Genomic DNA, 10,942 nt, shown 5'->3' with positions numbered 1-10,942 from the left:
TTTATGCCTCTCTGCCACCTTCTTCCCCATCCTCCCCCATCCCAGGGAAGGAAGCACCTGGTCCCTGAGAGGAGAGACATGGCTTCTTCCCAGGTGGGACCCAGCAGGATTTCGGTGCCGAGGCTCATGCCAGGAGCTTCTCCACCCACATCCCAGCAACTCCGTCACCAGCCACCTATCTCTCACGTGCCCATGTGCATGCTCCTTGCTGCCCCGTGGTCAGGTCCTGTGTGAAGTGATACCTCAGACAGTTATGGGGACTTGTGGGGTATGCTCCTGCAAGTGTGTGACTTGCCCCGTAGCAAAGGATTAGGGGATGCTGGTATCAGTAGCTCAGCAAAGAGGAGATTAAAGGATGCCTTGATCAGAGGGCTATAAATACCTAGGTTGGAAATAAAGCAGAGATAATGGGCTGCCAGGGCAGAGAACAAAGTTGCAGCAAATCTAAAGGCAAACCAATAAACACTCGACAGAGCTGTTTTAACACCAGGCTTTGTTTGCAGCAGTCGTCAAAGGCTGGGGGAGGATTTATCATCAGGGCTATTTTTATCTTAGGTGTCAATGCTTCTTTGAAAGAAATACAGCCTTTGAGGCAAAAGCTGTCTTCAGGATGCCCGGGGTTATGCCCTGAGGTCAGAATAGATGATCATCCTGACCCTTTTGTTTTTATAATCTCGGAGCTGCCAGTTATATCTCTTAATCTCTCTTTAAAAATCCCAGAGCCAATGAAACTCAGGTTAAGGACTCATAGAGCTGTGCTTACACAGCCCAGCACAACTAATTGTTTCTAACCTTGTTAACTCTTCAGCACCTTTCTGTGTGACGGCAAGGAAAGCATCTTCATTGACTTTGTGTGTCATTCTGGGGCAGGACTGCATTTTTTTCTGAGCAATGTGGGGATAAAAGCCCTGGTTCCTCTTACAAATGTGTTTATTTATTTCTCGCTGTGTACGAGCTACAGAAAACATAGAACAAAATCAGTTAATGTAGTCTTTCCATTGCTAGAGAAGAGTCTTTCAGCTGAAATAGTATTTCAAGGTATTTATTTCAATAATATGTTTTCTCCAAACAAATTATGATAGTTATCATTGGCAGTACTGCCAGAGCAGCCTATGATACAGAGCGATCTTGCTTAAAATATGCTTTTATATATTTATTTAAGCACCCACACACACATAGCAAGAGTAACTTGACAAGATCAAGACAGCACACCACAAGTTATAAGATCCAGGACTATTTATTTCACTCTGGCAGAGAACTGAGGCTAAAACCCTAGAGCCAGGTGTGTGCCTGAATGGTGCTGGGCTTTCACGCCACTCTGTAGAGTTTGTATTCCATTCTGAGCCTGTATAACAGCCTTAGAGCATCACTCCTGACTCCTACTGAATGTGTTTATTATTCCACCATGCTTGATATTGTTATTGAAAAATAGGGAGGCTCTGGTTTGCAGAGATGGGAGTAGATGCGATACATGCATATATACATAGACATCTTATATAAACACACATGCATATTTATCTATAAGTACATGCATGTACATACATATATACACAGAAATATACGCACATATATATGCACAGATGTTAATATATGCACATGCATAGACGTATACACCTTTACTTATCTATATATACACAAACATATACACACAGCAAGTTGGACGGGGCTTTGGGCAGCCTGGTCTAATGGAAAGTGTCCCTGCCCATGGTGGGGAGGTTGGAACTAGATGAGCTTTAAGGTCCCTTCCAACCCAAACCATTCTGTGACTTGATGATATACAAATACATATACATACATTTATATACATGAGGAGAGACCTTAACGCTGTCTACAACTACCTGAAAGGAGGTTGTAGCATGGAGGGTGTTAGTCTCTTCTCCTGAGTAGCAAGTGATAGATCAAGAGGAAATGACCTCAAGTTGTGCCAGGGGAGGTTTAGATTGGATATTAGGAAAAAATTCTTAACAGAAAGGGTTGTCAGGCACTGGAACAGGCTGCCCAGGGACGTGGTGGAGTCACCATCCCTGGAGGTGTTTAAAAGGCTTTTAGACGAGGTTCTTAGGGACATAGTTTAGCACTAGAGTTAGGTTATGATTGGACTCGATGACCCTGAGGGTCTCTTCCAACTGAAATGATTCTGTGATTCTATATGTATACATATATACAGACATACGCACAAAAACAAGCATACATGCACACATATATATGTACCTGTACGTGTGTACGTATGTACACATACATGTATAGCCACAGACGCGCACATGCGGGGCCGGAACCACAACTCCCGTCATGCATCGGGGCGGGGCTCCGTCATGGGCCACGCCCCCCGCTCCTTCCGCCCCGCCCCCGCCGGTGGGGTGCGCGAGCGCGCGGCGGCTGCCGAGGCAGAGGGCAGGCGGCTCGGTGAGGCGAGGGCGGCGGAGCGGAGCGGGGAGGCCCAGGCCGTGGTGAGGGCGGGGGAGCCGGCGTCGATCGGTTTGTTCTTGTCCGGCCTCTTCCCGGCAGCTGCTACCGTTTCACGGACGCTCCCTCAGCGCGGGCCCGCGGGGGCGGGAGGGAGCGCTGCGGAGGCGCCTTCCCCTCTAGCCCAGCCGGGGCTGTCGTCCTGCAGGCGGCCGTGAGGAGACGGGGGCGGAAGCTGAGGCTGCCCCTTCGCCTTCACCTCGCTGCCGGCCTGCCTCTGCCGCCTCGGGGAGCTACGACTGCCGGCGTGGGGTGCCTCGTCTGCCGCTTCTTTCCTTCCCGGGGTGAGTATCGCGCCTGTCGCGACAGAGCCCGTATCGTGAGGGAGGAGGCGGGCTGCGGGTCTGCCCGCTTCCCTGGGCCGCTTCCCCCCATTCCCCTTCCCCGCCGCGCTGCGCGCTTTGTGCTGCGCCTCCTCAGGGCTACCTTTCTGTTAATGTCTTAAAAAAAGATTTTTTTTCCGAAGGTTTGCCCAGTTTATTGTCTTTTTTTTTTTTTTTTTTTTAAATCTTTCGCACCCAGTCGGAGTTGGCCGAGCCCCTCTCTCGGGCTGGATGTGCTGGGGAACAGCTCTTTGTCATGGAGCGGCTGCCGAGCCGCCTGCCCTCGGGAGAAACATCACTTTAAATAAAAATAGAAAAAAATAAGTAGCTCAGTATTAAAACTCCGAGGTTTTCTTAATTTAGGGAGATGTGTGTTTTTGGCGGTGGTGTTGTTATTTATCCTTTTTTTCGGGGAAGAAAGAGTCCCCCTGAAGTCCAGGCTCCATTTATCCCAGCCCCTGTGCCGGAGCGTTGAATGAGAGCAGCACGCAGGCGGTGAAAACAAAACAAAGGGGGGTTTTGTTTTGCTGGTGTTAACGTGCAAAATCTTGGTGGGGGAAAGCTTTATTTTTTAATTTTTTGTTTTCCTTCCTCCCTTAGCTATAACAAATGTGATGTTGTTTTACCTCGGAAGAATCCAGATAGCTGGTAGATAAGTTGTGTCTTTTTAATTTTAAGCTTCTTGGGGGGAATTGCGAGGTTTCTCTCCCATATTCTCAGCCTTGGCTCTTTTGTGAGCAGCCTGCCATCCAGCGCAACTTTCGCCGGGTTTTTCTTTTCACTCTATTGTTTTTTGTTTTGTTTTTTCTTTTTTCAAGTAGTTAAATAACGCAATTTTAGGAAGAGCTAATAACAGGGGAATATTTCTGCCTGTAACAATCATGGAGAAGGTTTTTAAAAGGCAACGGAGAGGAGCAGCAGTTGTGTTTTCAGCTGAATAAATTTTTTCTTCTTAAAAGGGACAACGATCTTTTGAAGCGATTATTATATTTTACACTGAAAGATTTTTTTTTTCCTTTGTTTTTGTTTTTACTATCCCCTCAAAAAAATGGAGCTATTTCACCTCTGCAAGATGCAGCTTCTAGAATACATGCAAAAAAAAAGCAGTCTAGCTGTAACGCTCGTGTTTCTGGCCTTATCTTTCAAAGGGCACCCGCTTGTTTTTGCTGGGACTCCTCTGCCTTGAAAACACACTACTTGGAAAGTAAAATTAGGAAGCATTTCAGCTAGACAGAGCTGTCGATTCTACATCCGAAAGACGATGGGTTTATTTTTTTCCGTTTTTTAACGCTTGTGGGGGCTGGGGTGAGAACTGGGGGGGGGGAAAAAAAAGCCGTTTCCGGTTTCTGTTTAGGAGCTTTTCGTGGTTTTCGTTTTTTTTTTTTGCTTTTTCTTTTTACAAAGAAGCAGCCAGATGACCTGTTGATGGTACATCTGCTGTCGCTTTTTGTGCTGAAAGGCACCAGTAGGTTAGCGGAGATGAAAGTTTCAGCCGAACAGACTACACAGATTTTCATTTGCATGTGTCGTCATGTGGCCCGTGTGGCTTTGTAATGTTTTAAGCCCACAGCTTGGGAATGAGTAATGTGGTGCCAAAGTTCAAACATCTGCACAGGGCGCTTACCCCTCTTCTCTTCCCTGCACTCTCCCCCTAAGAAAAAGCCCGGTTTGTGGAAAATTGAGCGCTCATAATTAGACCGGTTTAGTGCCATGTAAGATAAGTGTCCTAGCTCCTTTTGAAGTTGTATGAATGGGCAGGCAGGAAGCTTTAGGGATACCTTTTAGTTGTGTATAGGTACCTTAAGCTTAAACGTTTCCTGTTTCAAATGAATGAATTAAGCTTGTAGGACAGGGGTGTCAAACTCATTTTCACCTGAGGTCGTATCAGCCTCGTGGTTGCCTTCAAAGGGCCATATATGATTTTAGGACTGTATAAATGTAACTACTACCTGTTGCAGGAGCACCTATGTTATGCTGAGTATAGTCTTGTGAAGTGTGCCTAATGAATGTTTCCATTCTTACTATACACTGTATTTCTCAGTGCAGCAGATCACCGTGCTAGTATTCATGTTGGAAATGAAAATTTTGAGTAATTACTAGTATTTCACATAAAGCAGAACTTAGATATTAGTTTAAGCATAAACTCTGTGTGCTACAATGGTTTTGTATTTTGGCAGCAGTACTGGTTTCTATTAAGAAACTAGGCATGGAAAACAGGATCCTTTCACTTCAGGATTTATAACTAGAGACTGTGTGTTTTTAGGTGCAAGATAGAACATAATCGACTTGCAGCCAGTAGTATTTAAAACTCTTATTCATTTGAAAGGAACTAATTGCCAGTATATTTTGATATAATGTGTCTTCTCAGACAGAAACTCTGGCATACAGGAGAGCAGAAAACCCAAAGGTGTTTGTAATGTTAATCTGTGTCCCAAGTTAAAAAAGGAAGAATTAGGGTGTTTCCTGAGAAATCCAAGTCACCTTTAAGTGCATACTTGCAAGTGAAATTACACAGTTGATTAGGAATTCCTGCAGGATGCCAGTAATTGGAGGTACTTCTTGCTAGCTGGTCACTGTGCACCTTGCTGGTTAGATCGTAAAAGTTTTCACTGCAGGTGGCATCAACAGAAAAAAGTCCAGCTCTTTAGCTTCCCAGATGTTTGCTTCTTAACGTGCAAGATTCACAGGAGCGCTGACAAACTGTCAAAGGAAGTGACAGCAAAGAGATGGTGTAGGAAGTAGGTCGAGCACTACTAAATACTGCTGAGAGAGTTTCAGTGGAAAAAAGTAAGCATGTTTCCATCTGATCTAGTTTCTGTTTCTTATACTCCTGCTGTAGCCCGCTGGTTCTAATGAAATTAACATTGCATCCCAGTCAGGCCCATTTAGTGTACCTGGATGCAGCAATTCATGGGGAAGAAGGGACAATAGCAATGTAGTTCTGATTCTGTGATGTGCAAATCATGTCAGTTGGGGAAAACTGAAGTGAGTCTGTCTCCCTGGAGGCTGTGGGCAGCTCTTGGGATGGATTTCCACCTCCTTGTGCTGGTGTAGGGTCTTCAATGGGAGGCTGGAGGTGGGCTAGAGCAACACGGTAGCATTGTGCCATGTTCTTTGTGGCCTAGTTCCGCAGTGGATGTGGCAAAGAACAGTCACAACTGATTGTGTTTCTTATTTAAAATGTTTGAATTAATGTATTTAAAAAACTGCCTTCCAGGTTAAAAATGAAGGAAGCTCATTGACATGCTGGAAATCATCCTTAAATTACAAAAAAAAGCTCTACCCTGTTGCTGCTGCATCCTAAAAGCAGGAAAACCTATTGACAATAACTTCATTTGCAGAAAAATTACAGCCTTGCACTATGAATATGTTCTTTTCCATGCATCCTGTATTTATATTGATTTGTAAAAGAGATTTTGCTTCAAGTAGGTAGAGGTTCTTCGATGCTTCACATGAGTGAGTGCACAGCTTATTGGTTACCTAGGTGAACCCTGTGCCATGGACTTCTTTTGCTGACCCTTGTCATGTGCTTGAGAGCACAAACTATTACCAGCTCCTCAAAGTGACCTGTCATGAATAACCATGTAGTCCTGAATGGATGTAAAATAATTGACTGAAAACTACAGGCAAAGTCTGTTGTCCTCTGCTGGCACCCTCTGCTAAAGGTAGATGGTCATCAATGCTGATCTTGCTCCAGCCTCATCTCCTGGCTGATGTACCAGGTGTAAATACTGTGAAAGGTGGTGTTTGGGGATGTGGGCTCAAGTGCAAACTAATCAGCAGCTTGTTTGATTTGGACTGAACGTAGTGCCTGAGTGGAAGCATTTGGTTAAAGATTGGTGAAATCCTTCAGTCCCTGCTGTGCAAGAGCACAGTTCAGTTCATGAATAGGTAATAAAAGTTAATCTGCTGACCTTTTGTCTTAATCCATGCCAGTGAATTCAGTCATAGTGACTTGACTGCCAGCCATGGCATGTACTTACATAAATGCTGAAATTTGTGCTCAAATCTCATGCGCTCGAGAGTGGAGTGGACTGAACCTTGCAGTGCGTTTTTGGCTGTGATTTCAGGATCAGGAGTATCCTATAATTTTACTGTTCTAATTGAAGGTACATGGTGGTTGTCAGAGTAGGAGCAGTCAAAAGCTCTTCCTCTGGCCCCGTAATTATATTCATGTTGGGAAGAGAATTTGTTTGATTCACACTCACATTGCAGTACCATCCTTTTTTACCGGTAGAGTATGTTGCAGAAGACTTTGGATATGTTGTGCAGGCTCAAAATGCTCTTGATCTCCCTTGGCATTGGCTATACAGCTGTGTCAACCAGATCTTTTCCTGTGCCAGCCCTGTTTGTAGCGGATTAATTGCGTCAATGTGTTTTTACAAGGGAGAAAAGCATTCCTTTTGGGAGACTTTTTTTGTTTGTTTTTCAATAGTACAGAGATATTTGGGCCAGATCGGTGCTGGTCTGGCTGTGTTAGATAGGGTGGGCATGTATGTGTTGAGGGGAACAATTGCATCATCTATTTTACAAAAATTAAGTGTAGGTGTAGGCAAGCTTTTGCCCATGGAGTGCTTTTGTTAGCCTGTTAGTTTACATATTTAGTACTCAGGGAGATAAGCATAGTACTTTTGGTAAAAAAGCTTTTTTTGCTAAATGCTGCGTTTTCATTGGTGGGCCTATAGCATTTTCTATAGTGGATGAGGCTCTGTGCTGTAGACAAGCCTATAGTGAAGCACAGAAATGAACAGCGAGGAAGGCAGGAAAAAGCTGAAGTTAAATAGACTTAAACCAGAAATAATCTGCAGAATTTTTTTTCTTAATTATTAGGATAGTTGATAATATGATTAGCCACTAGAGAATGTTGCTTTGTGGATTGAGATTTTAAAGGAGTAGGTTATATAAAAAAATATTTTGTACATGCTTGCAGCATACAGGATTGGAGCAAGTTGATTGAGTAAGATTCTTTTGGGAATAGTTAATTGTAACTAGGACTTGAGGAGAAGATGGAAAGAAAAAATCCAACCTAAACCCCCCAAAATAGAAAAACAATACACAAAAAGCAAAACCCTGCGTAGCCAAAGTTGTCTTTAAGTAGACCACCATAAATGAGTTTTTGCTTCTGTTGCCAATTGATTTATCTGCCTGGATGTACTTTGCATACTTGAAATACAAGCAGCTATATTTCTGCAACTATATAACACTTTGGGCTTCACCACAAATACATAAAAATACTCTTTCCTGAGCTGGGAATACGTAGTTTCCTTACTTAATGGGCATGGTGGGAGGTAGAGATCAAATTTGAAGGGACTGATTTCCACACCACCTCCCCACACACACACACCCCGTTATGATGACTTAAGATTTGCCATTGGCATCAGTGGAGCTCAAGGCCTGCAAAAGTACGTGGAGACGTAGTGAGAGCAAACTTAGTGATCTGGTTTGAGCATCTCACCTTGCCCTGCTTGTCTCTTCAGTGCTCCTGCTTAATTGTCTTGTGGTGTGTCTGAATGGAGCACCAAGCAACTGGGAAGTAGCAACTGTTGAGGCTGTTTCTCCTTCGCTTCTGCCAGCTTGTCCTCTAAGATGGTAACGTGGGTCAACAACATGAATGTCTCAATTGTTCTTTGGGTCAGGGCAGCCGAACTGAAATCTCTGAGTTAGATCTAGCTTGAAACATTTCTGTTCTTTGCCCAGGAAGTGATTAGCAATGATTTGGGCAGTGCATGAAGCACCTAGGTGGAACTGTGGGCTTTAGGTATGGAAACTAGTGAGCCTACATAGCCTGCAAATATGGTCCCCTTAACCATCAAGTCCATTAGGATGCTGTAAGACAACATTAAACTGGTAGCGATAGTAGGCTTAGAGTATCATGTGTTTGTCGTTCCTTTTCTTGTGTTAAGACCATGCCTTTCTGATGGTTACAGACCTGCCTCAAAGTGCCTGCTTTCCCTGTCCTCAGGTCTTTCTGCTTTTAATGACCTAGCAGTATTAAATAATAAACGTTTGATTTTAAAATTGTACAAACTTGATTACCTCATCTGTATTTTCTTTGTTTTAAGACAAATTAATCGTGCTGAATTATAAAAGTGGTCCCTGAAGAACTCCTGCTAAGAAGTCTCAAGGCTCCTCTTGAGTGTTCATATGTATACTGAGATTTTTGTCTGTGCTACTTTGATATTCTATCCACTTATCTGAAGTAGTTGTAGTTCAGTACAATATTTTTTACACAAATAAATATTGTCTTGATCATGATTTAACACATAGCTCAACTGGGAAAATAAGTAATGATTCTTTTGCCATACCAGGTAACTGAACTGTTTACTTGGTATGAGATTAGGGGAAAAAAATCCAAAATCCATCACACATGGAGGTTTACTATAAAGTAATTCACTTCCTTTTTAAGAGCTTGTTGCTCATTTTCCTTCTGTGATGTACCTCTTGGGATACAATGCTAATTCTAAAAATAAGTCAGTTCTGCCATTTCCCACTAATATGTTTGGGTTGTTTTTTTGTTTTTTTGGGTTTTTTTTGTTTGGCTTGGTTTGCTTTTTCCCTGAGCCACTTTAAATGCTTCAAGGAATGCTCAACATGGAAGAAAAGGAACACATGTAGATGTTTCTGTTGCCATATTTCAAAGCTAGCTGAAGATGACTTTGAACTTCTGTTGTACTGTGAAAGAGAGTACAGGGACCTCAACCCTGAGCTAATGTCTCAGGCAGGGTATGTGCTTTGTCTTGGATCTTCATCCTTTCTGCTGGACAAGTGCTCTGTTTTGAATTTAAGTAAGAAAATGCAACATACTACTAATGATGTCAGAATCTTCTATAAAAGAAACTGGGAGAGTTTCTTGTGTATAGGAAACCAGAGCTGCTGACTGTGTAGGAAAATCTTCATGACTCAACCTTGATGGCAGTTTGGTTTCAGGTGTAGGAATGCTACTTTCAGAACTCCACAAAAAGTGGTACCATGCCTCGAAGTGGTGTGAATGCACTGTTTGTCCATGCACTGCTTCCTAGGGGATATTTTTCCTTAAACTAGATATGCTGTAGTATGATCTTTGTGCTTGAATGGTATGTGGCCTGACCCTGACCTTAGGGCACAACGCAGGCTTGAATGGCCAGCACAGATAAGGCTGGTAAACTTGGGGTGGAGAGCAGGAGGAACATCACTTGTACACTTGTTAAAGATTTGGTATGTTCAAGTGCTTTCATCCTCTTTTTCTGCTTTAAAAGGGGGAATTAAAGCCACATGTAAAAATCACCTCAATTTTTACCCAGAAAATGTTTCCGGCTTGTTCTCGCATTGGATGTAGGTTCTATTTAATTGGCATTGTAATGATAAAATATTTGTAATGTTAATAGTGATGATCAGAAGTTGAACAGTTAGGAGACGATAATAGTCAAACTGTAAAACTTATCATGGTGGTAACACTTAAACACCTGCTATGTGTGTGTGTTAGGGGGATACTTGTTTAATGTACCATCAGCAAAGGGCTGGGAGAGATCCAGCTCAAATTCTGTGAAACTTATGGGGGCAATCAGTAAAAACTGCTTCTATACAGGGAGAAAATCTAAACATTTTTTCAGTTTTTCAGATAGGTAGTGCAGACCATCTGAAGGCCCAAAACCAGGCTTGAATGTTTCCTTTGTTCTGTTTTCTTTCTCATGTGATAATGTTTAAGCAAATTTGTGATGATAGTGCTGACACTTTTGATAAGGACTGCTCCTCTGGTCCAGACTCCTGTCCCTGCATCTCTTAGAGTTAAACCATTATATATGTTTGCTTATATAGATACATGTACATTTCCACCACCCTCCCCCCCCCCCATATATAACTGTGCAATTCATACTGTGAGATTAACAGACCAAGTTTAACACAAATTATATGGTAATGCATATTAGTCTGAAGACAGTTGATCACCTCATTGTGCTTAGATGACTTTCACGGACAAGTCATCTCCTCTTGATTCCATCATACTAGTTCTTTGTTGATTTTTTTGTTTTGTCTTTATAAGGTAATTACTATGCTGCTGATAGCCTACATCAATTGTGTTTGCATTCATTTGGTGCTGTATGTGGTGGATGTGAAATATCATTCCAGTAGAGCTTTCCCTGTTGGTGCAGCATTAGCTGTTGGTTAAGGTTACTGAAATA

At 42.8% G+C, this 10,942-nt stretch overlaps 1 protein-coding gene across 2 annotated transcripts in view; it reads left to right on the top strand.

Annotated features, from left to right (window-relative positions):
• The first annotated feature begins 2,417 nt into the window (after positions 1–2,417).
• PELI1 (pellino E3 ubiquitin protein ligase 1) overlaps positions 2,418–10,942 on the top strand; it is a 46,069-nt gene continuing 37,544 nt past the window's right edge. The window contains exon 1 of one of the 2 annotated variants that reach the window (XM_080341140.1): positions 2,418–2,747. The gene's annotated coding sequence lies outside the window, so the exon portion shown is untranslated. The remainder of the gene's footprint in view (positions 2,748–10,942) is intronic. The other variant, XM_080341139.1, reaches the window with a different exon arrangement.

The sequence above is a fragment of the Nesoenas mayeri genome (genome assembly GCF_963082525.1).
Source record: "Nesoenas mayeri genome assembly, chromosome: 3".
In the NCBI taxonomy this organism is placed as follows: domain Eukaryota; kingdom Metazoa; phylum Chordata; class Aves; order Columbiformes; family Columbidae; genus Nesoenas; species Nesoenas mayeri.
Note: the sequence above shows the minus strand (reverse complement) of the source record. Positions and strands in the feature narration are given on the sequence as shown.